Source organism: Tupaia chinensis, unplaced genomic scaffold, assembly GCF_000334495.1.
Source record: "Tupaia chinensis unplaced genomic scaffold, TupChi_1.0 Scaffold000519_1, whole genome shotgun sequence".
Classification (NCBI taxonomy): domain Eukaryota; kingdom Metazoa; phylum Chordata; class Mammalia; order Scandentia; family Tupaiidae; genus Tupaia; species Tupaia belangeri.
The window spans coordinates 1,736,593-1,762,034 of NW_006160032.1; the positions used below are offsets into that span (position 1 = coordinate 1,736,593).

Below are 25,442 nucleotides of genomic sequence, written 5' to 3' on the forward strand. Positions count from 1 at the left end.
ATAGTTTAAGTTTTAGCATATGAATTGTGGAGGGATGCATGTAGTTATAACCTTAGCACTCAGTGCGAAGCTTTCATAGTAGATTGGGTTTTTAAGAGTCTTATGACTCACAAGCGACCATTGTATTAGCAAATCTCTAATTTACTAAAAATCCCCAATTCTTGATTACTTTCTTTTCATCACATTGAAAAATTGCAAATACAGTGTAGGGATAGTAAAATAAAAATACAGCAACATAGAAAATCATATTGTGAAGTGATATAACAAACAATGTATTAATTTTATATTTTTCAGATAAGGTCTTGCCATGTTATGATCATCCTGCCTCACTACAGGCCCAAAGCCTCTACACCTGACACTTTCTTAAGACAGTGTCTTGCTGTGTTGCCCAGGACAGCCTTAAATTTGTGATCCTCATGTCTCAGCATACTAAATCCCTGGGATTACAGGATTATAGGCACTTGTCACCATGTTTGATTTCTTTCTTTCTTTTTTTTTGGGGGGGGGAGAGATTTTCACTATTGGGCACGTGTTCTCGCCAGACAGACAGAGAGAGACATAGAGACAGAAAGCGAGAAATCACCCCCCAGGGCGGATGGTCACGCCACAATCCCTTCTCCTCCATTCTCCTCTCGGGATCTTGGGCATGCACGCACAAGCGCCCGGCGTGAGTTTTAAGCCACCTGGTCTGGGACACGAATCGCAGTCTACTACGTGGGAGTCCAGCGACATAGCCATTATGCTAACTGCTGGTTCCCATTTTTTAATTAAAAAAAATTTTAGAGTTTTTCTCTTGAGTGCTTGCCAGAAAGAGATAAATAGAGACAGTGAGAGAGGTAAAGTGAAAAATCACCCATCAGGAGGAATGGTCACACTCTAATCCCTTCTTCTCCATTTTCCTCTTGGGATTTTGGGGACATATGCACACATACCTGGCATGTTTTTCAAGCCACCGGGTCTGGAACTCAAACTGTGGAATTGACCATGTGGGATTCAGCACTTAACCTCCATGCCATCTGCTGGCCTTTTCATTTGGACTGGGCATCAAACCTAGACCTCCCATGCGGTTCTACCCTAAGGAGCATTGCACCGTAGCAGCTTGCTGACAAGTTCACATACTGACAAGTATGTGAACAGAGGAGTTGAAAATAAAATAATTCAACAGTTATTTTTAAGTCAGTGACACAGAATAGAATGCACTGTTTTTATATATTCACCTTAAGCTTTGATTGTATTCACAAGTTTTTGTTATATATGGGCTTATATCTATATTTCTATGCCTTGGAAAAAGAGTTCTTAACTTTTAACAGATTCTCAAAGGTGTCTGCACTGAAGAGTTAAAGCCACTTTTCTAAATTATTAATATTTACAGAGAAGGAAAAGGGCTCTTATAAAGTAAGTACATATAAAGCTGTAACTTAACATCTGGCCTCTTACTATTCTCCTCTTTGACACATGGGCATGACCAAAATCAAGAAAGCTGCTTTCCTCAAGCCACAGTCTAGTGGGGATAAGGCATTGAACTAATAAGCACTACGCAATGTTATTCTTGGAGCCAGCAAGTGGCGTGGTGGCGTTTAATGCACTGGAATCCCACATGCTGATAGTGGTTTGAGTCCTGCTTCTGATGACTTGAAAATCATGCTGGGTGCATGTGTGCATGTGCGCAAAATTCCAGGAGGAGAAGGGATTGTGGTATAGCCATCTTCCCTGGGGCGTGACTTCTCACTTTTTCTCTCTCTATCCCTCTTGTGATCAGTGCCCTATGACAAAAAAAAAAACCTTAAAAAATGTTATTCTTGTTATATTATCAATCATAGTTAGTTCATTAAATTACTGGCTATAAAATTAAACTTTTGGAAGTCCCTGTGCTGATTTTCCCAAGTCTGATCCCTACTTGCTAAGTTGGTAAATTTTCTTCAAACTGCACTATAGAGAATCATCATATTAAACCACATCCTCCTTGAGGTTTATCATCCAGTAGCTAACTACCTCATAAATTTTTGTATTGGTAGTCATTTTCATTCCTGGCCCCTCTATGTTACAATCTCAGAGCCAAAAGCTTAAGATGTATGTTTTTGTAAACTCCTTGTCAGCAGCAATTCCACCAATAAGAATTATATAACATTTAGAAGACTACTTGCTCTGACAGAAGGCTTATATATGGATTTCAGCATATGTAAATTTTGTATTAGCCTGTGACATTGCCTAGAGAACCTCTTACCAAACAGCCCTGAACATTTTGGGTGAATTCTTGTGGAGCTCCTGAAGACTTTTCTTAACATATATTGTTATAGTTTTTCAGTGGCCTTGTTATTGTTTATATTCAGTTCTAAATCACTTTCTTTTTGAAATACCTGTAACAGTTTTATTTTCCTGATTGATTAGTGATGTTTTCATTTTTTAAATTTTTTTATTTTTAATGGACATAATAATTGTCCCTAATTATATGATAGAATGTGATTTTTTGGTACATAAATGAGATGTGTAATGATTAAACCAGAGTAATTAGCATATCTATTATCTCATGAGTTTATCGTTACTTTGTGTGGGGAATGTTCAAAATCCTCTCTTTTAGTTAGTCTGATATATACGACAAATTATTGTTAACTATAGTTTTCCTATTGCTCTATAAAACACTGAAGCTTCTTCTTATCTAACTGTAATTTTGTATTTGTTAGCTAGTATTTTTCTATTCCCAATCCTACCCTTTCTGACCTATAGTAATTACTATTCTACTCTACTTGTGTGAGCTCAGCCTTTTAAGTTTCAACATGAGGAGACACACTGTTTTTCTTTTTCTGTGCCTAAGTTATTTCACTTAATATAATGTCCTTCTGGCTCATCCATGTTTAGTCAATGATAAGATTCCATTCTTTGCTTTCTGCCTGTGGACATTGCTGGGGAAGCATCATTGAAGTCTCTCTCTTCCCACTGCTGTCATGTCTCAGTCAGAGTCTCCCAAAGCGGAACAGGTGCAGACACTCTTTATAGGAGGGTTGAGCTTTGAAACAACCAATGAGCTGAGGAGCCATTTTGAGCAATGACGAACACTCACAGATGGCATGGTAATGTGAATTACAAACATCAAGTGCTCCAAGTGCTTTGTGTTTGTCATGTATGCCACTGTGGAGGAGGTGGATGCAGCCATGAATACAAGGCCACAAAAGGTGGATGGAAGAGTTGTGAAACCAAAGAGGGCTGTCTCAAGAGAAGATTCTCAAAGACCAGGTGCCCACTTAACTATGAGAAAAATCTTTGTTGGTTGCATTAAAGAAGACACTGAAGAACATCACGTAAAAGGTTATTTTGAACAGAATAGGAAAATTGAAGTTATTGAAATCATGACTGATTGAGGCAGTGGCAAAAAGAGGGACTTTGCTTTTGTAACCTTTGATAAGCATGACTCTGTGGATATGATTGTCATTCAGAAATACCATACTGCATACTATGAATGGCCACAACTGTGAAGTAAGGAAAGCCCTGACTAAACAAGAAATGGCTAGCGCTTCCTCCAGCCCAAGAGGTCAAAGTGATTCCAAAAACTTTGGTGCTGGTTGGAACCAGCAGTTAGTGTAATGTCTATTTCGCTGAACTCCCATGTAGCTGACTGCGGTTCAAGTCCCAGACCCAGTGGCTTAAACTCATGCCGGGCGCATGTGTGTGCATGTCCAAGATCCCGAGAGAAGGGAGGAAAAGGGATTGCAGTGTGGCCATCCCCCCGGGGGATGATTTCTTGCTTTCTATCTCTCTGTCTCTCTGTCTTTCTGGTGAGTGCACACGCCCTATAGCAAAAACCTCTCAATAAAAAGAAAAAAAGAAAAAGAAAAAAACTTTGGTGGTGGTTGAGGAGGTGGTTTTGGTGGTAATGACAACTTCGATCATGGAGGAAGCTTCAGTGGTCGTGGTGGCTTTGGTGGCAGCCGTGGTGTTGGTGGATACAGTTGAAGTGGGAATGGCTATAATGGATTTGGTAATGACAGAAACAGTTTTGGAGATGGTGGAAGCTACCATGATTTTGGCAATTATAACAATCAATTTTCAAATTTTAGACTCATAAAGTGTGGAAACTTTGGAGGCAGAAGCTCTGGGCCTTATAGTATTGGAGGCCAATACTTTGCCAAACCATGAAATCAGGGTAGCTATGGTGGTTCCAGCAGCAGTGTAGCTATGGCCATGGCAGAAGGTTTTAAGCATCTGCCAGGAAACAAAGCTTAGCAGGAGAGGAGAGCCAGAGAAGTGACAGGGAAGCTACAGGTTACAACAGATTTGTGAAATCAGCCAAGCACAGTGGTGGCAGGGCCTTGCCGCTACAAAGAAGGCATGTTTTAGATAAAATTCATGTGTATGGGCAAAATACATGAGGACTGAATTCGTGACTAATTGTATAACAGGTTATTTTAGTTTCTGTTCTGCGGAAAGTGTGAAGCATTCCAACAAAGGGTTTTAATGTAGATTTTTTTTGCACCCATGCTGTTGATTGCTAAATGTAATAGTCTGATCATGATGCTGCATAAATGTGTCTTTAAAAAAAAAGTCATTCTTTATACTGGTTGAATATGCATATATATGTATATATAAATTTCAATATGCAAATAAATATATATGTATAAATAAATATTTATATAGGCAATAAATAAATAAATACATATATGTATACAGACACATGTATTCTTTTTATTGGTTGAATATATATACACATACATATATACACATATATTCAACTGATAAAAGTAAAATAAATTTGGGCCAGCAGGTGGTATGATAGTTAAGGGTGCTGGACTCCCATATGGCCAACCCTGGTTTGAGTCCTAGACCTGGTGGCTTGCTTTCTTTCTCTCTTTCTCACTCTCACTCACTCTTGCTCTCACTCTGTCCCTCTCTGGTCAAATTAAAATAAGTAAATAAATAAAGTTAAATAATTCTTTTTTTAATAAAATAATTCTTTAGTAAATAAAGAAAAATAAATAAAATATATATTCAACCAATAATATATATATGTGTATATATATTTATATATGTGTATATATGTACACACACATATATTCAACCAATAAATATATATATATGTATGTACATATATATATACACACACATATAGAAAATATACACAAATAATTTATGTATATACATTCAACCAATAGAAAGAATATATGTCTGTGTATGTGAGCATATATAAATATCAAATCAGACTTTATTCATCCATTCATATAGATGGACATATAGGTTGATTCCATATGTTAGCTATTGTAGTACATTCTTCATTTCTTGGATATTTAACAAAAACTGTTAAATTTTGCTATATGTATGATCTGATTGGGTATGGACCACTTCTATCTAGCATTGTGATGTGTATTCTCAAAAATTAGAAAATTACAAAAGCTTAGAAATCTTATTTTCTTACTCCCAAATTTAATCATTTACTTATTTAGATGAAATTGTTTTGTCTTCAAAGATCTTTTTAATATTGGGTTGTTGGAAAAGTAATGATATATTTTTTCTATATTTTCCTATGCAAAATGCGTCATGAATTTTCTGACAGGACAATTGTTTTTCTTGATTTGTAATTCATTTATTACCTCAACTTTTTTCCATTTCAACACCTTTACTTTTTTTCTTTTTGAGCAGCTTTGTAAATGTTATCTTCCTTTTTTTTTGCTCAAATGAATTATCATTTTAAAATATCAGTACCATCTTTACCATTCTCACACAAATTGTTTGCCTGTATCACTCTTTGTATCAATAATTATATTAATATTTTTATACTTAAATCAGAATTAGTTTTATTATTACTTTTTTGCCTTATGCCTCCAAAGCATGCCAACTTATTTAAAAATTTAGTGTAGTTGGGACCTGCAGATGGGAGTCTCAGGACTCCCACATAGTTGACTGCAGTTTGAGTCCCAGACCTATGGTTTAAAACTCACAATGGGCATATGTGTGTGCCCCAAATCCTGAGAGGTAAATGGAGGAGAAGGGATTTCAGTGTGTCCATCCCCTCTTGTGGGAGATTTCTTGCTTTCTGTTTCTCTGTCTCTTTCTCTCTCTCTCTGTTCAATGAATGCCACACCCTATGGCTAAAATCTCTCTAAAAAGAAAAAAGATCTATTATAACTAAATATTTCTATTTTATTCTTACTGTCATAATAGTCATAACTTGACAGGATGACTTTTTCTAAATAGATGGGAATTTCAATGCTAGTAAGTTTAGATAGTACTAGAATATTTTATGGTCTAATAAAGACACTAGAAAATTATTTCAAGACTAGAGTGATATAATAAAGGAAGATAAAAGGGTAGGGCATTGAAATATTTGTCAAAAAAGCTATTAAACATTCCTAATCTTTAAATTGTATTATTCTATAATTTTGTTTTTAATTTATAAGTACTATCGTGACATAAGCATAAAATATATAAAATACATATATTTAATTTTTTGGTTAATATAATTTTAATTAAAAATTAGAATTTTATTACATTTATGTATACAGTGTGATGTGATATATGTATGCAATGTGTAATGATTAAATCTCAATAATTAGCATATTCATCCCCTCATTTAACATATTTTAGTGATACATTTGAAATGTATTCTTTTTGTTATTTTGAAATATGCGGTACATTAATTGATCAGTAACTCCTGGTCTCTTGTTCTCCTCCTCATTTGCAGTTCCCTAATCAGATTAGCTTCTGGTAACTATTATCATTCTGTTCTCTACTTCCATGAATGTAACCTTTTTCAATTTCACCTATATATGAGATCATGTGATATTGTCTTTCTTTCCCAAGTGGTATATACTTATTTAATATAGTACCAAGTGCTGGCACATGACAAATGCATACTGAGTATCTGTTGAGTGACTGAGTGATTACTGTAAATATAATGTTGTGAAGGAAATGAGAGCTCAGTCACTTCATACAAAGGTCAGATGATATTTTGCCAATTACATTATTTCTAGATATAATACTGACAAACTGGAATGTGTATTTTCTGTAGTCCATTTAGTAGGTGTATAGTGTTTGTTTGCATTGCTTCCCTTATAGTAGACTTTGAGGCACACCATTTCATTTCATTTATCTGTGTAATACATCATAGAACACAGTACAGAGTTTATGTCCAACAAATGTGTGTTGTATGGATGCCTATATCCAGCTGGGTTATAAGGCTTACTATAATAGAAAATGATGGAAAGATAAGAAACTAAGGATATTCTGCATGAAATTGAGAAGAAAATAACATGATTTGCTATACTTACACTATTGTGATATAGAAGCAATATTAAGCTTCCTGTACATTATATAAATGTATTGAAGTTGAGTTAATAGGTGGAAAAACTGGGAGCAAACAGCAGGGAGGTGTAAAGCATGAGACTGAGTATTATGCTAATTCTTAGCAATACACTGGGCATATGTATTTTATATAACCTATTTAATTTTACAATCATTTGTAAGCAATACCATATTCACATATTACAATAGCACTAATGAAGATGACACTACCTATCATAGCAAACACACAGCATAGTACATTTATTACTGAGTGAAATTTTAAAAAGATATTCTTAATTATTAGGCAGCCTTATATGTGGTGACATAGAAACACAGACTTCTTCATTTTATGCCTTTTCCATCCCATGTGGCTGCAGGATCCTTTGCATTCAACCAGTGAATGAGGAAAAACTTGGAGGATTATGTCTGTATGATTTTTAAGACTAAAAGCAGTTATATCTTTCTCAGTCAGGTTGTTTTGAGATTGACCTCGTGGCCACACATATTGCTAAGAGGCTAAAAAATATAACCAAGCTATGTGCACAGGAAGAAGAAGAAAAGAGTTGAAGGTGAATGTAAATATCCAGCTTGCCTTTATTTAAGCCTTTTTACTTTCCATGAATAATTTCGTTTATAATTTATTATTTTATTTATGGATATTTATGTATGAGAAATTTTATATCTTTATACTCCAAACTTCTTAATATAATATAATATGGGCCAATCTATATTATATTAGTTCTTTAAAAACTATATTTGAATTAAAATATTCAAATTCAATATTCAAATTCTAAACCATTGTTGCCTTTATGAGAGTAGAAGTCATATTCCTAATTATTTTGTAATACAATGAATAATAATTAATATGGAATTGGGTATTCAAAGGGTATATATAATGTACTTACTAAGTAAATAAAAATATAAAAAATATAATCATTTATAAACTATATTAAAACATGTATATTTAAAAATAAAAAATATCACAGATAAAAGTCTTTGATAAATGTGCATCTGCTCTCTTAGATATCCTTTCAACACTTCATGCTCTGTGTGTCTTTTCCCGGGTACAACATTTACAGAAAAAAACATAAATACTCAATATATATATTTTTTTTTTTGGAGAGATTTTCACTGTAGGGCGCATGCGCTCGCCAGACAGACAGAGAGAGACATAGAGACAGAAAGCGAGAAATCACCCCCCAGGGGGGATGGTCACGCTGCAATCCCTTCTCCTCCATTCTCTTGGGATCTTGGGCACGCACGCACACGCGGCCGGCGTGAGTTTTAAGCCTCCGGGTCCGGGACACGAACCGCGGTCGACTACATGGGAGTCCAGCGACATAGCCATTACGCTAACTGCTGGTTCCCAATACTCAATATTTAATAACCACCTCGATTTTATTTAGGTGATAGAGAACATTTTCTTAATATAATTTAAGGTAAATTCAGTTTGTAGGATATAGATACTAGAAGTAAACAATTGAATTTTAGACAATGAAGAATTACACCTTTTTTTTTTTTAAGTTTAGTTTTGTTTTTGCCATAGGTCACATGCACTCACCAGCAAGAAACAGACAGTAAGAGAGAAAGAGAGAAATCACCCTCCAGGTGGGATAGCCACACCATAGTACTTTTCCCTCTACTCTCCTTTTGGGATTCTGAACACACATGCACATGCACCTGGCATGAACCTCAAGCTGCAGGATCTGGGACTTGAACCATGGTCAGCCATTTAGGAGTCTAGCTCCCCAACCACCATGCCACTCACTGGTCCCTGAAGAATTATACTTTTAAAACTATACAAATCTTATGAGAGTCATCATAGCATTTGCCAATGTTCTGAGAAATTAATTATTTGGTCTACTAAGAAAAGTTCAATATTTTTTCAATTAAGACATTATTCTTCAGTGAGTTGTGTAATTCTTATTACATACAATTCATTACCACAGAAGATGATATGGCACAGTATCAATATCTACTTCTGTTATTACCCTTCTCTCCAGGCTAAGTTATCCTCTCTCCCTAAATGATCAATGTCAATGTGACCCTACTTGTAAAGAATCAGGTACTTTAGGTCACTATTCTATAATAAGTCATTTTTAGTTCTATTCTGGAAAATTGACTTGCTGTGTCCTGTATTCCTATGACTCAGTGATAGCTAGACACCAATTTGAAGCCATTTTTGCTTAGATCTTACTGGTCTCCCAACTCCAGCATTTTGAATCCTACCACTGTGCCTTAGCCTTGGTTAGAGCCCCTGATAGATACTTATAGACGTTCCTGAGTCTTTCCTACCTGCTGACATCTCTAAATGTTGCTTCCTTCTAAATAGCTCTTTCCCATGCTCTGTGTCTTTTCCTGTACCCTTTCCTTTGATTAGATTTCCTTTATGAAGTTCATGCCAGATCTTTTACTATGACCTCTCAACTCTTTACCCATGAGATTTCAGAGTAAAATAAAAATCAAATACCATCCTACCAAATCCTGATTAAAGCCATCAAAGTAATATAAAGAAGAAAATCTATCTATGTTAGCTTTATAATTTCATGAAGGATGCATGCACACACTCAGTATAAATATTTGCCATGCATAATACAGGCAGAGCTATAGCAATGAAAACTATAGCAGAAGAAATGTCATAAATGGACTTTCGGGAGAGGTTTGACAGAACTTTATAAATATTCGCTAACTTGGTGGTGTAAAATCTAGAGGCCAGAAAAATAAAAGTCTTTGATAAATGTGCATCTGCTCTCTTAGGCATTCCTTTAAACACTTCAGATCTGGTGTGTGGTGAATGCCCCAGGAGTGCTTATGGCCACTGGAATTGGAACTGGCTAGAAATGTCTTGTAGTGGTTTGTCTGTGTTGCTTTGTTGTCACTACAGTGAGGTTCCCACAAAAACTACTTATGTGAAGTTTATGTCAAGGTCAAGTAGAAAAGTAGAAAGAATAAACAGTCAGATGTGAAAACCAGACAGCACTCTGCTATGTGGATCTACCCATATGTCAACACCCTGTTAAGTCTTTCTGTGACTCCTGGGTCTTAAGACTGGTGATGGAAACTTGATAAAAAATCTTCGCAGTAGAATTTGTTATTAGAGGAGTCCCTCCGTGCCAGGAGGCATCTTTCTTATTTTGGCAAAAAGAGCAAACCTCATGTTCATTATGAATAGATGTTTTTAAAGAAAAAAATAATAACACTAAGCCTATGAATTTTTTCAACAAGAGTATGGAATATAGCAGTCAAAAGATAAAATACATATTTTTAAAAAATGTTATCTCTAAGAAGCAAAAGAAAGAGTTGGTGGAAAATATATCTTAAGAGTTAAATACTTCAAAAAATGAGTGTTAGGAAATGAATGTTTCATCCAAATATTATAAAATTAGAGGTGAAAAAAAGGGATAGACAGCATGTGATAGAATGAGATCTAAAGATAAATATTGTATTATACTCATATCTAATCATAAAAATCCATGGAAGATGAGCTTGAGAATTTCAAATATTAGGGAAATAAAGAAAAAAATAATGAAGAGGAGGATAAAAAGAACAAAATTCTAGTTTATAAATAATTAATTTTCTTGGAGAAAAGACAGAAACAAATGTACAAAAAGCAGTATGATTATACAAATATTCTCATAATATTGATTTCTGAACTTTAGATATAATACAAGTAACCTAAATATGACTTAAATTAAAAACTCCGGGATGGGACAATTGTTTTACAGTTCTATTCATGTACAAACAGTTTAACCATTTAATTTTTTAAAATATAAATAATTATTGATCTATGATAGCTATATGAAGCAGAGAATTAAATATAAATCCTTGTAAGAATTGTTAATGTTCTGAAATAAGAAGCCAAAAATTATTTCCTGGAGAAATAGATCTTTTTAAAAGTCATGAACAAGTTTTTACATTGCTGATTGCACATTCAAATTGTGTTTCGGAAGCAAAAATAATTTATGTGGGTAGGCAAGATGATGTGCAAAATTGGTGCAAGCAAGTGACGTGGTCCATAAGGCTCTGGATTCCTACATGGTTGATCAGTGTTCGAGTCCCAGACCTGGTAGCTTGAAAAATCACGTCAGGCATGTGTGCCCAAAATTCCAAGAGGGGAATGGAGGAAAAGGGATTTTGGCATGACCATCCTCCCAGGGGGCCCATTTCTCTTTCCTTCTCTCTGTCTCTCTCTGGCAAGCACACACACTCTATGGCAAAAACCTAGAAAAAAACAATGTGTGAGAGGTTAAAATTCAGATTAGTGACTGAGTAATAGAGACAGAGCACAGAAATTCAAAGAAGGTGTTTAATCCAAAGTGGTCAGAGAAATAAGGGACGTCATGGGATTTAAAGTTTCTGAGTAACTTGGAGTCAAATAGATAGAGGTTTAAATTCTACTCCTGTCACTTACTTGAAACTAGTCTGGTTATCTGATTTCCTTGAGTCTCTTGTCCTCGTCTACACAAAGAATAATGAAAATACATTATGTCATTGACCATTTACAAAGATTAAGTGAGATATTGTGTGAAAACCATCTAAAACATGTTGGGCACATGACACACTCTTAGGAAAATTTTCATCAGTCCAGCAGGTGGCATGGTGATTAAGGTAATGCACTCCCACGTGATCAAATGTGGTTCAAGTCCATGAACTGGGAGCTTGCTTTCTCACTTTATCTCTTGTTCTCTCTCTCTCTGATGAGCACATGTGCCCTATGACAAATTTCAAAAACAATAAAATTAAATAATTCTTTAAAAAATTAAGAACAAATAAAATCCTCGTCAGTACTTGCTGCTTCAGTTGTGGTATCCTAGAACTATATTAAATAATCCTTTGCAGTGATTGCAATCTATGCTAAGTCTTTTTATTGGAAGAAGCATGTACATTGGAACCAGTGAGAAGTATTTATTAGTTATAGGGTATCACCATGCCCTCTATTTGGACTTCAGATGTGATTTGTTTGACTTGGTATCTTAAAATGCCACTGACTCTGATTTTTCACAGTTTGCACCATTCTGTATAGTCTTAGACTCAGTCTTATGAAAGCATTTGATTTGCCTCTGTGACTTTAAAAGTCCAGGACCTTTTATATCTATTAAATAAACATTATTAAAAATGCAGATTTTCCTAGCAGTGAAACACCTAAAACAAACCCTGTTTATTCTACAATATTTTGATTATGGATATTAATTTAAATACAAGATCAGATACTCTTATTTAATGTTCAAGAGCAGGTGTGGCAGATAGGTGAGGCCTTAAGATTTATCCAAGTAGTCGACACAGAAAAGATAGATGTGCAGAAGCACAGGCTGAAAGCATTATGGTAACCTTTGCCTAATATTCCAGTTTTAGGGATGCATCCGAGTCAAATAATATGATAAGTTGTGTATTTTGATTTTGTCATTAAATAAACAGAAGACTCTTTCCAAAGCTTTCTTATTTTACAGAGGACATTTTGCACACTTCATCTAAGGTCATTTACCAATGTTCACTGATTCTTGATGTAGGGACCAGAATCGGGCATGCATGTGGCAAAAATGAAGTGCTTTCCTCAAATACCTTCTGACATTTCATTACATCTTAAAAAATTTATGGATAAATTCTTTGGAGTTATGAGAATGCAGCAGCATAAATCCTGGAGTGCTAGAGTTCAAACTAACTTCAGAAATTTCTCAATTTTTAACATTTTTCAGAAACTATTTCTGCAAGTTATAGTCATTAGAACAATCGATTATTCTTTCTTTTTAATTAAATGGAATTTATTTTTCTTCCATTGCATTTTCACAAAGAACTCCATGTACAGAGCAAAAATCACACTAATTTTAAGATAGGGTGGGGAGCCTGGAGTTTCTTCTCTGCCTTTTCCTCTTGCCTCACCCTCTGCCTACTTGACAATCCCAGAGGCCACTTTGGAACAGTTGATTAATCATTACTGTAAGGTCATCTTGAAATTACATAGAGTTTGAAAATTCTGCCTCCATAAGAGAAACTTTTGAAATTGGGCTAATTTATGTTTAAAAATGCTTGGCTCACACAACTCTCATTATTTTTCTGTGTTTTATGTTCTTGTTTATTACTCTGTTACTGGCTTACATTAGTTTTTGTTTGTTTGTTTGTTTTGTTTTTAGAGATTTTTGCCATAGGGCACATGCACTCACTCACTGGGGTGAGTGAGAGAGAGAGGGAGAGAGGGGGGGGCGGGATGAGGACAGTGAGAGGGAAAGTGAGAAATCACTCCCTCCCTGAAGGGATGGCCATGTCACTGTCCCTTCTCCTCCATTCTCCTCCTGGGATCTTGGGCATGCATGCACATGTGCCTGGTGTCATTTTCAAGCCATTGGGTCCAGAACTCGAACCATGATTGGTCATGTGGGAGTCCAGTGACATAACCACTGCACCATATGCTGGCCCTGACATTGAGATATTTAATAAATGCTTTCACCTGTCTTTGGCTTCATGCCTCTGCTTTCAACTCACTTATCAAAACACTATTAATCATATTATTATGACTAAGTAGACCAGTTTATCTTTTTTCTCCAAATCACATATATGTATATAATAAAGATTTTTAATAAATACAAGAACCATTTTGAAGATTTAGTCTTATTAGAAATAGGAGGAAGAGTTATGAAGAGAACAGTTTGTGTATATGTTCATACCCATGCATATGAGAAGGAGAGCAGGAAGGAGGATGTATTACTACTCTCTGAAAATAATTTTCTTTCCTATGCCCTATAACATTTAGATATGAGGACACCAAAGTAAGTGCCTCATTCAAAATTAGAATGCTCCTTCAACTATAAAACCAAGTCTAAAACAGTGATCTCAGACTCATAATTATCTTACTTTGTTCTTAATATTCAATCCTGATGCCTACAGTAGGTTCTGATCTTCAAGTCTGTGAATTGGCACTGGAGAATGCTTTAAAAACACTATCTAGTCAGTACCAGTAGGTGGCGTAGTGATTAAGAGATTAATCATTACTGTAAGGTCATCTTGAAATTACATAGAGTTTGAAAATTCTGCCTCCATAAGAGAAACTTTTGAAATTGGGCTAATTTATGTTTAAAAATGCTTGGCTCACACAACTCTCATTATTTTTCTGTGTTTTATGTTCTTGTTTATTACTCTGTTACTGGCTTACATTAGTTTTTGTTTGTTTGTTTGTTTTGTTTTTAGAGATTTTTGCCATAGGGCACATGCACTCACTCACTGGGGTGAGTGAGAGAGAGAGGGAGAGAGGGGGGGGCGGGATGAGGACAGTGAGAGGGAAAGTGAGAAATCACTCCCTCCCTGAAGGGATGGCCATGTCACTGTCCCTTCTCCTCCATTCTCCTCCTGGGATCTTGGGCATGCATGCACATGTGCCTGGTGTCATTTTCAAGCCATTGGGTCCAGAACTCGAACCATGATTGGTCATGTGGGAGTCCAGTGACATAACCACTGCACCATATGCTGGCCCTGACATTGAGATATTTAATAAATGCTTTCACCTGTCTTTGGCTTCATGCCTCTGCTTTCAACTCACTTATCAAAACACTATTAATCATATTATTATGACTAAGTAGACCAGTTTATCTTTTTTCTCCAAATCACATATATGTATATAATAAAGATTTTTAATAAATACAAGAACCATTTTGAAGATTTAGTCTTATTAGAAATAGGAGGAAGAGTTATGAAGAGAACAGTTTGTGTATATGTTCATACCCATGCATATGAGAAGGAGAGCAGGAAGGAGGATGTATTACTACTCTCTGAAAATAATTTTCTTTCCTATGCCCTATAACATTTAGATATGAGGACACCAAAGTAAGTGCCTCATTCAAAATTAGAATGCTCCTTCAACTATAAAACCAAGTCTAAAACAGTGATCTCAGACTCATAATTATCTTACTTTGTTCTTAATATTCAATCCTGATGCCTACAGTAGGTTCTGATCTTCAAGTCTGTGAATTGGCACTGGAGAATGCTTTAAAAACACTATCTAGTCAGTACCAGTAGGTGGCGTAGTGATTAAGATGCTGGACTCCCACATGGTCAACTGCAGTTTGAGTCCAGGATTTGGAGGCTCGAAACTCACACCTGGAACATGTGTTCTAAAAACTCAAGAGGAGAATGGATTGTAGTGTTGTCATTCCCCGGGGAGTGATTTCTTGCTATCTGTTTCTCTGTCTCTGTGTTTCCAGAGAGCACATGTACCCTATAGCCATAATCCGCCCCCCCACCAAAAAAAAGAACACAAAAAAACAATAACAAAACTACTATCTTTTCTAGCATTCTTTTCATGGAAGAAAAGAATGCATTTGTTTGGGAGATTAGTAATTGGCAAAATAGAATAGATGGGATACAAGAGAATCAGAAAAACTATACCATAGTCTAATACAATAATTTGAAATGAGGTGGCTGAGTGCTTGATTAAGATGATATTAGAACTGGAGGTTTTGGGCAACATTCCTAAGTAAAATTATTAAAACTCAAATACTAATTGGGATTGGCAAGAAAGTATGAAGTTATTTCTAATTCTTGAATTTCGTAGATTAAGAAAATACCTGTAGAGAGGGAAGCTGAGAGTAAGTATCGGTTTTAATTCATTTTACCTAATCTGGATTATGAACTCTATTAACATTTGAATAAATAAATGAAAGCAGAGATGGCATTTCAGTTACTGTAGATGGCAGGCATTTTCAGCATGAACTCCAAAGATTAAAGTTGAAGGCTATAGTCAGTCTCTAGGAAAATGATTTAATGTAGGGTTGGAAGATAGCCAAGGGGAGATTGTTGAAGAATACTGGAATTCAATGCACGGAGTAGAAAAGCCAGTTAAAGAGTGAGAAGGTGGTGGTAGGGGCGGGATCAGAGCAGGGAGGCTGGTGGATGACTCTTACATTTAGAAAGAACAAAATGGCCTTGGATGTACTCATTCCCCGAAAAAAAGAAAGAGTTTTAACATTGCTCAAAGGAAGGCAGACTGAGACATCAAAGAGTATGCAGTTGTACCACAACTGCATCCACACAGGATAGGTCTTAGGGTCCCACCTTGGCATCTCCCTGAGCATGCTGGGTGCACACACATGCCTTAATCTGTGCTGGCTGAGACTGGAGTGGATTGCAGTGTGAAGACTTTATTGGAGATGCCTGAGCCTCTGCTTCTATTTCTTCATCTCTCTTTCTCTCTCAAGGAAGAAAAAAATATATTTAAAAGTTAGGAGGAAAAACGGTAGAATGAGGGAAAAAACAAAGCTGTTTTTGCAAGAACAACTGCATCAAATTTCCTAAAGTTGCCATTGCTAGTCAATTGTCTGTGTTTTCTACTACTAATTTTCACCTTCAAATTTTCTCTGAAATTCCCTTTCTTTTCCCTTTCCACTGTATAATGGATCTTTCCTTTTAAAGTACTTTAAAGCTTTTTTCTTTCATAATTAATACAGTTTTGACATATTCTATAATAGTTGTGTCTTCTCTTTTGATTTGTATTATATATCTATATATAAAATTATGTATATACATGCATATATCTTATATATGTATGTATATCTTCATACAATTACATATTTCTTAGCTATAGAGCCCAGGAAGAGGTTTTTATTTATTTTTTTTGTTTTTGTTTTGTTTTAGGTTTTTGTCATAGGGTGTGTGCACTCATGGGAAAGGAGAGAGACAAAGACAGAAAGAGGGAAAGTGAGAAATCACCCCCCTATGAGAAATCACCACCCCTATGTGGTCATTCTCCTACAGTCCCCCTACAGTCCCTTTTCCTTTCTTTTCTCAGGATTTTGGTCATGCATGCACACATGCCTGGTGTGATTCTCAAGCCGCCAAGTCTGGTACTTGAACCATGGTTGCCCATGTGGGAGTCTAGTGTCTTAACCACAGCATTACCTGCGGGTCCTCAAGTGAAAAATTTTAATCTTAGAAAGTATCAACATTAAACATGCACAATTAATTCTCTTAAACTCTCTCATTGCCCTTTAAAACCCAACGCCTGACTGAATAGCATGAAGTAGATCTTGAATCATAATACCAAATGAATTGTTCTATTACATAATGGAAATCTCATTGTATCCTGAATACACTCAAAGTGAGAATGTCATGGAGAGAAATACTGGATGTGTTTAAACAATGACCTATTGGTAGAGAGTCAACTTTCATGTTTGCAAGAGCAGCAGCCTTTAGTGATTTTAAAAGTATAAGTAACATTGACCCAAATATAACCTTGCAAGTGAGTTCGGAAATATGTGGAGGGAAAAGGGAGGTAGAGTGAATGAGAAAAGGAAAATTGATTTTCTTTGAAACTATTTCAGAAAACTTTAACCACTGAGGTTTCGCTTTGCTTCATTGATTGGTGCAGATGGTTATCTCACATTATCGGTGCAATACCAAGCCCAAACAGTTATCTATACAACTCTGAAGTCAACTATGAGCTTTATAGTTGATTCACAACTATCTATCTGTCTGTCTGTCTGTCTGTCTATCTATCGTTGAATGTGTGTGTGTGTGTGTGTATACACACAGTTTCTTTTACATTTCTGAAGCTTAAAATGTTTGTATAAAATTCCAACTTGAGAGTTTCTATATTTCCACCCTGGGGCTGGGGGAAGTTTTATCATCTGATGAGAGATAGGAAAGTGGCCAAGGCCCAGTCAGGCACACTGGTCAACACTGCTTCTTGGCAGACTTAGACCATATGGGAGGTCATACAGGAAGCCCAGATTTTATTTGATTCCTAGTCCAATCTAAAAGTTGTGTGTTGTGGCACATACTTGTCGTTCCAGCCATTCAAGAGGCTGAGTCAGACAGATGACAACATAGCAAGTGCCTGTCTTAAAAAACAGAGAGAGAGAGAGAGAACTATAGAAATAGCATATTATCTAATGTCTCCAGACATTCCCAGTAGAAAATATAGAATAAGACATTTAACTAAGGGCCAGTCACATAGTGCAGAGGCTATGTGCTGCACATTAGAAGCTTGATTACACATGGCTGACCACAGTTTACAGCCTGGCCCTCTTGGCCTGAAAATTACACTGAGCATGTGTGTGTGCATGCCCAAAATGTTGACAGGATAGACATCAGATAAAAAAGAATTGTAGCATGTCCATATCCCATTATGGTGGGGTGGGAGTGTTATTCTCTCTCTAGTGAATGCAAGAGTCCTCTGACAATAATAATAAGAATAATAATAATAAAAGAAATATTACACTTAACCATTTTAAATAGCAACAAATAAAAAGGGTCTTTTTATAATGAGGGTTGCCATCTGAACAGATTTTTTTATAAAAAAGCTCATGATAGAGTTAACACAAAGTAGCCATATACTGACTACTAGAAAATAAAGGAATAACAGAAAAGTAAGTCTGCCAATACTAAAATTGCCTTTAAATCACTATCTACTTGGACAAAATTTTGATACCTGTACAGTATCACCTTGCTTTCATATAGACACATTTGAATTTCAGAGACTGACTGACTATAAGATTATTTAGAAGCTTTAGTGTTACCGTGGATGCCAGGGACAATGTGGGAGGAGGATGGGACATGGCAGAGGGTGGGGGATGGGGAATCAAGGATGGCAAAACAAAAGGCAAGGTATGCAGGACATAAGAATTGGAAAATTATTTGCTGAGAACATGTATGTTGATGTGCTTGATTGAGCCAATGCACAGTGTATTTTGGATGGAAAATTCATTTGTGTGTTGTGATGGTGTATAGTGAAATAATAAAAAAATAAAAAAAGCTTTAGTGTTAAATTCACAAATTTTTTTTTAATCAAAGGCCCTTTTGAGATGACTAACTATATGTTCCTGGGACAATGATAGTACTTCACCCTAGAATTTAGTTAGGTTTCAATGAGCTCAATAATCCCAAATAATGAGGAGAAGCTAAGACTTACCTACTTTTCCCATCTCATTTCTTTGCACTCTCCCTCCCTCACTGTGTCCCATGAACACTGTCCTTTCTTTTCTTCAACCATGTGAGCTCATTCTAGTTTAAGGCATTTATGCATCTTATTTTTTTCATGGTCACTGCTCCCCCAGCTCTATCTTTTCAGGGCTGGCTACTCTTGTCATCAGATAAAAGCTATTAATGCAACATTGCATATGCATACATGCAAAATATTTTTCTTCACTGTATTCTTATGTTTAGATGAAAATATCCCATTTATTTTGTCTTATTGCTTCCATGATTAGACTATATTTGTGTGCCTTGCTGTCCTTCTTTGTATACATTAGTGTCTAGTTCAGGAGCTCAGTAGCATTTGTGGAATAAATGTAAATATTTCCTTAGGCAAAGAGCAGAATTGTGTATCTAGATCTTCAGAAAATATTTTACATTTATATCTTACAGTTTTCCTAATATTTTCCATATTTTGTTTGATGGATATTGGTCATTCCTTTGTTAACTAGTATTCACATGACCAGAATTTATGCAGGAATATGCCATTACTTTAGAGAACATCATGGGACTAAATATTATTATAGCTAGATGACTAAAAAGGTAACAGTTATGTATTAAAATCTGGAATATACACTCTTTCTAACCCCTGAGTATTGTGTGATCTGCATCTTGATTATTAAGTTTAGCCTAATTTATTGTTTCTGCTTGGTAAATGCATTTAAATCAATTCTCAGATTTTTATGACTGAAGATAGATGTTGATGCACATGTGTATAGCAGAGTTTCGGAGGTCAGAATATTTATATGTGAATCATTGCATATTTAACTGTCAATGATTTCTATTTAGAAAGCATTTATATTTAAATATGTTCTATATTAGACAACTACCAAATGCCTAAGCCCAACTGCATATTTTAAATTTTCCAAGGATGGTTGAAAGCATAAGATGGTAATTATCTTTTTCTGATGTGTTGGTGCTATTAAAATCATATCATGATAACTTATCATTTACATATAAATCTTGTTAAATTTTCAAAGCCCCGTGCTGAAAATATAAAAATAAGTATATTTAATATAATTGACATAAGATTGCTATTTTCCACAGTTTTTCTGAAGGTAATAAGAGAGATCCACTTTGGCTTGCCTCTTCAAACAGCATTTTGAATTCTATCAACATCATATTCCTTTTATCCCCAGTAGTTGAAGTCCCAATAGACTATCTCAACACTAAAATAACATCTGAAATATCAACTCTATGCATATAAATTCAGTTGGAAGGAGAAAACTCTTCATGACTTTAGAGATGTCAATTTTATTACAAACTGTTCCTTCTACACAATTATGTGAGCATGTGAGTCTATGCATGTACATTAGTGTGTATTTTTTTCATTTGCTGTTACAATGTAAGGTATAAAAGAAACATATAAATGTAAGTATACCATAAATTAGGGAGCTGATATAGAACCCAAATACCTATATACATGTGAATTCTTTATACCCTTAACTTCTAAATTTATTCCAGATAAGTCAGGTTAACAGATGATGGACACTCATCACCTCTTAGGATGACTCTGTCTTTTTTTCTTCTTTCTCTTGAAATCGTGCAAGCCAATAAAGAAAAAAAAAAAATAAAAATTCCTGCTCCTCTCTGTCCTACCTCTCACAAACTATACATTTAGACAGGATTGTAAAACCAATATTTTAAACAATTGTTTCTTTTTTTTTTTTTTTTTTTTGCTTTCCAAATGGGACACACAGTGGACAAATATGGAAGGTTTAATGCTAAGCAAAGTAGCAAAGTAAGCCAGACTGTGAAAGAAGGCACTGTATGTCCTTCCTCAATATATTCCAAAAGTCTGCATTCTATAGCAGAACTGAAAGACTGGAAGGTGTAATAGCAGGAGGCCAACTGTAGATGCTAGAGAAAAGTATAGAAGGAGGTAGGTAATAGGGAGTGGTTAATGGGAATGGGAGGAAGGGGATTGAGAAAAAAAAAAAAAAAGCACATTTAATAGTCACCAAAATGAAAAGTTATCTGTTGATAATGTATATGGTAATGTCTTGGACTTGACTAATATGCACCATATTCGGGCTGGGAAAAAATCATGTAAACTGTAAAGGTGAACAGTGATTAAATATAAATAAAAAATAAAAAGTTAAAGTTATAAAAAATTAAAGTTATCATGATCCTCTGATCATTTATATTTTAAAGCATGATTGTTTACTATTTTATTTTTCCCCTAACTTTACACCTTCGTTTAGTAACAATGGTTAATTAAAGTTTATAAATAGCACATATACATCAACTTTCTTCCAGGTTCACTATTAGAACTTTAGATCAAGACAATTTACCAGAATTGCCTTTTTAGTTCTGTCCCCCTTTGCCAATCTATTGTATAGAGCTCACCAGGAAAAACCAAACAGACTAACAAAAGAAACAAACAAAAAACCCCAGCATAGCTGTAATTGCAATGCTTGTCACCCTACAAATTCTTCATTATTCATAATTGCATAAAAGAGAACTGTTTTAGGGACCAGCAGTTGGCGTAATGGCTATGTTACTAGACTCCCATGTAGGCGACCGTAGTTTGATTCCTGGACCCAATGGCTTAAACTCACCCCAGGCATATGGGTGTGTGCCCAAGATCCCAAAAGGAGAATGGAGAAGAGATTGCAGCATGGCCATCCCCCCTGGGGTATGACTTCTTGCTTTCTGTCCCTCTTTCTGTCTTTCTGGTGAGCACAGGCACCCTATAGCAAAAACCTCTCCAAAAATAAAACTTCTCCAAAAATAAAATGAAAATAAAAAAAATAAAAGTTCTTTTAAAAAAAGAACGGTTTTAAATCACCCGTGAAACCAATCATGTTTATTGGAAAAATTCAGACAACTTAAAAATAAACAATATTGTTAAAATATTCAGACTACTCAAGTGATCTATAGGTTTAATACAATTTCTATCAAATTTCCAATGTTTTTTCTTTATAGAAATAAAAAAAAAGTTAAAATTCATATGAAACCACACACACACAAAACAGTTAACCAAGGCAATTGTTAACAAAAAGAACAAAGCTGGAGTTATCACACTACTTGATTTCACATTACATATCAAAGATATACAAATTAAAACAGCATAGTATTGGAAAAAATACAGATATATCTAATAGTGAACAAAAGAGCACAGGAATAAGCCCATACATATATAGTCAGCTGATTTTTAATAAAGATTCCAAGAATATGCGGTGTGAAAAGGGACAATCTCTTAAATAAATGGTATAGAGAAAACTGGGCTTCCAAATGTGGAAGAACGACTTGGACCATTATCTCACGTGGAAAACAAATATCAATGCAAAATGGATTAAAGGCTTACGCATAAGACCAGAAACTCTAAAATGTCTAGAACAAAACATAAAAAGAAACTGGTGTGGGTCTAGGCAATGATTTTTTTTTTCCTTCGAATTTGACTTCAAAAGTAAAGGCAACAAAGCCAAAAATAGGCAAGTGGGATTATATCAAACTGAAAAGCTCTGCATAACCAAGGCAACAGCAGTGTGCAGAGACAACCTATGGCATACATATTATAGTAGTTTAATATCCAAAATATAGAAGGAGCTCAATCAACTCAATAGCAAGAATTAAGAAAACTAAATATGGGACCATCAGATGGCATAATGGTTATGTCACTGGACTCCCAAATAGTTGACCTCAGTTCAAGTCCTGGACCTGGCGGCTTAAAACTCATGCTAGGTACATGTGTGTGTATGCCCAAGATCCTTAGAGGAGAATGGAAGAGAAGGGATTGTAGTATGGCTATTTCCTCTAGAGGGTGATTTCTTACCCTCTACCTCCCTGTCTCTGTCTCTCTGGCGAGCACATGAACCCTATAGAAAAGAAATCTCTCTCTCAAAAAAAAAAAAAAAACAAAAAAAAACAAATATGAGACCAGCAGGTAGTACGGTGGTTAAGGTGCTAAACTCCCACATGGCTGACTGCTATTCAAATTCCAAATTCGAGAGTTGCTTTCTCTCTCTCTCTTTCTCTCTCTCTGGTGTGCACATGTGCCTTATAGCGAATTAAATAATGATAAAAGAAATAATAAATGAAATTAAATAATTCTTATAAAAATAGTGAGCAATGAACATGATAGATATTTTTCAAAAGAAGACATATATAACAAACATATATATGAAAAGAAATGCTCAGTATCATTAATCATTAGAGAAATGCAAATTAAAACCACAATGAGATATTATCTCATACCTATAAGAATGATAAAAATAAAATTAAAGATGGGTGTTGTCAAGGATGTGAAGACAGAAGAAGCTTTGTATACTTACTGGGAATGTAAATTAGTACATTCATTATGAAAAATAGTGTAGAAGTTTCTCAAGAAAATAAAAATAGATCTACCAGGGACCAGCAGATGATGTAATGGTTACATTGCTGGACTGCCACATAGTCAACGTGGTTTGAGTCCTGGACTCAGTGGCTTAAAACTCATGACAGGCACGTGTGTATGTATGCCCAAGATCCTGAGAAGAGAATGGAGGAAAAGGGATTGCAGCATGGCCATACCCCCAGGGGTATAATTTCTCGCTTTTTGTCTCTGTCTCTCTCTGTCTTTCTAGGTGAGCGCATGCTCCCTATAGCAAAAATCTCTCTAAAATAAAAGAACTGCTATATGATTCAGCAATCCCACTTCTGGGTATTTATTGAAAAGACTTAAAATCAATTTGTCAAAGAGATTTCTGCACACACCCTCCCCCCATGTCCAAAGTCATTGAAGTACTAGTTATGATAACTACATTTTGGAATCAACCTAAGTGTTCATCAACTGATGAATGAATAAAGTAAATATGGTACATGTACAAAATGGTATACTATTCTGCCTTAGAAAAAAGGACATTTTGTCATTTAGAACAACATGCAAAGAATTAAAGAATAGTATGCTTACTGAAATTAATCAGGCACAAAAAGACAAATACTGTGTGTTCCCATAGGTGGAATTTGAAAGACTTGAACTCATAGAAATGGAGAATGGAAAAACAGCTGCAGAGTGTAGGAGAGGAATGGGGGATGTAATGGTCAAAGGATACAGAATCTCAGACAGTAGGAATATGTTTCTTCCTGTGAGTTCTAATGCACAGCATGATGAATATAGTTAGTTAAGTATTACACAATTAAAAATCTTTAAGAGCAAATTTGAAATATTCTAACCACAAAAGGTAATAAGTATTCAAAGTGTTGAATATGTTAACTAGCTTGATTTAGTTACTCTACATTGCATTCATAAATTATAAAATCATTTTATACTCCATAAATTTTTTTTCAGAGTTTATTGGAGGGAATGATTTCTTTTTCTCTTTTTTTAATACTTCATAAATTTTTACAATTATGTATTGTCAATTTACAATAAAAGGGGGGATGGGGCCAGTAAGTGGTGTGATGGTTAAGGCACTGATCTCCAAGATGGCTGACTGTGGTTCAAGTCCTGGACTTGGGGCTCGTAAATCATGCCAGGTGGTCGTGCATGAGTGCCCGAAGTCCTAAGGGGAGAAAGGAGGACAAAGGATTGTGGCACTGCCATCCCCCTTGGGAGGTGATTTCTCACTACACCTCTCTGTCTAACATATGTGCCCTATGGCAAAAAACTAAAAAAAAGAAATCCAAGAGGGACAAGAAAATCACTCTTGATTGTCTTTCCCTTTTTGCAGTACCACTTCTCTCTTAGTTAACATCTCACAATTAACAGTTGGGATAAATGGCATGAATCTATACTTAGGTTTAAAGACTTGTAATGCTAGTGTTAAAACAAACAGTGATACTGGTATGATTTTAGTGTTCCCTTTTAATGACTTAAATTTATGCAGCCTTTTTTTTTCTTTTTGGTTGAAAGAACACACACCATATTTCAAATATAGACAGCATTTATCAACTTGTTTAACTGAATATTTTATATTTTACTAATCAAATATTTTATATTTTACTATATTTAATATTTTATATTTTAATAATTCAAATATTTTACTTTAGTTTGAAAAATTTTAGATAATTAAAAATTCCTAAAACTGGGACTAGAAGCGTAATTGCTATGTCCCTGGACTCCCATGTAGTCGACTGCAATTGGAGTCCTGGACTTGGTGGCTTAAACTCACACTGGGTACGTGTGCGTGAGCGTGCGTGCTCAAGATCCTGAGAGGAGAATGGAGGAGAAGGGATTGTGGCGTGGCCATTCCCCCTGAGGGGTGATTTCTCGCTTTCTGTCTCCCTGCCTCTCT

At 35.4% G+C, this 25,442-nt stretch overlaps 1 pseudogene; it reads left to right on the forward strand.

The window, feature by feature from the left end:
- The first annotated feature begins 2,942 nt into the window (after window positions 1–2,942).
- Window positions 2,943–4,193, forward strand: LOC102485366 (heterogeneous nuclear ribonucleoprotein A1-like; annotated as a pseudogene).
- The last annotated feature ends 21,249 nt before the right edge of the window (window positions 4,194–25,442 follow it).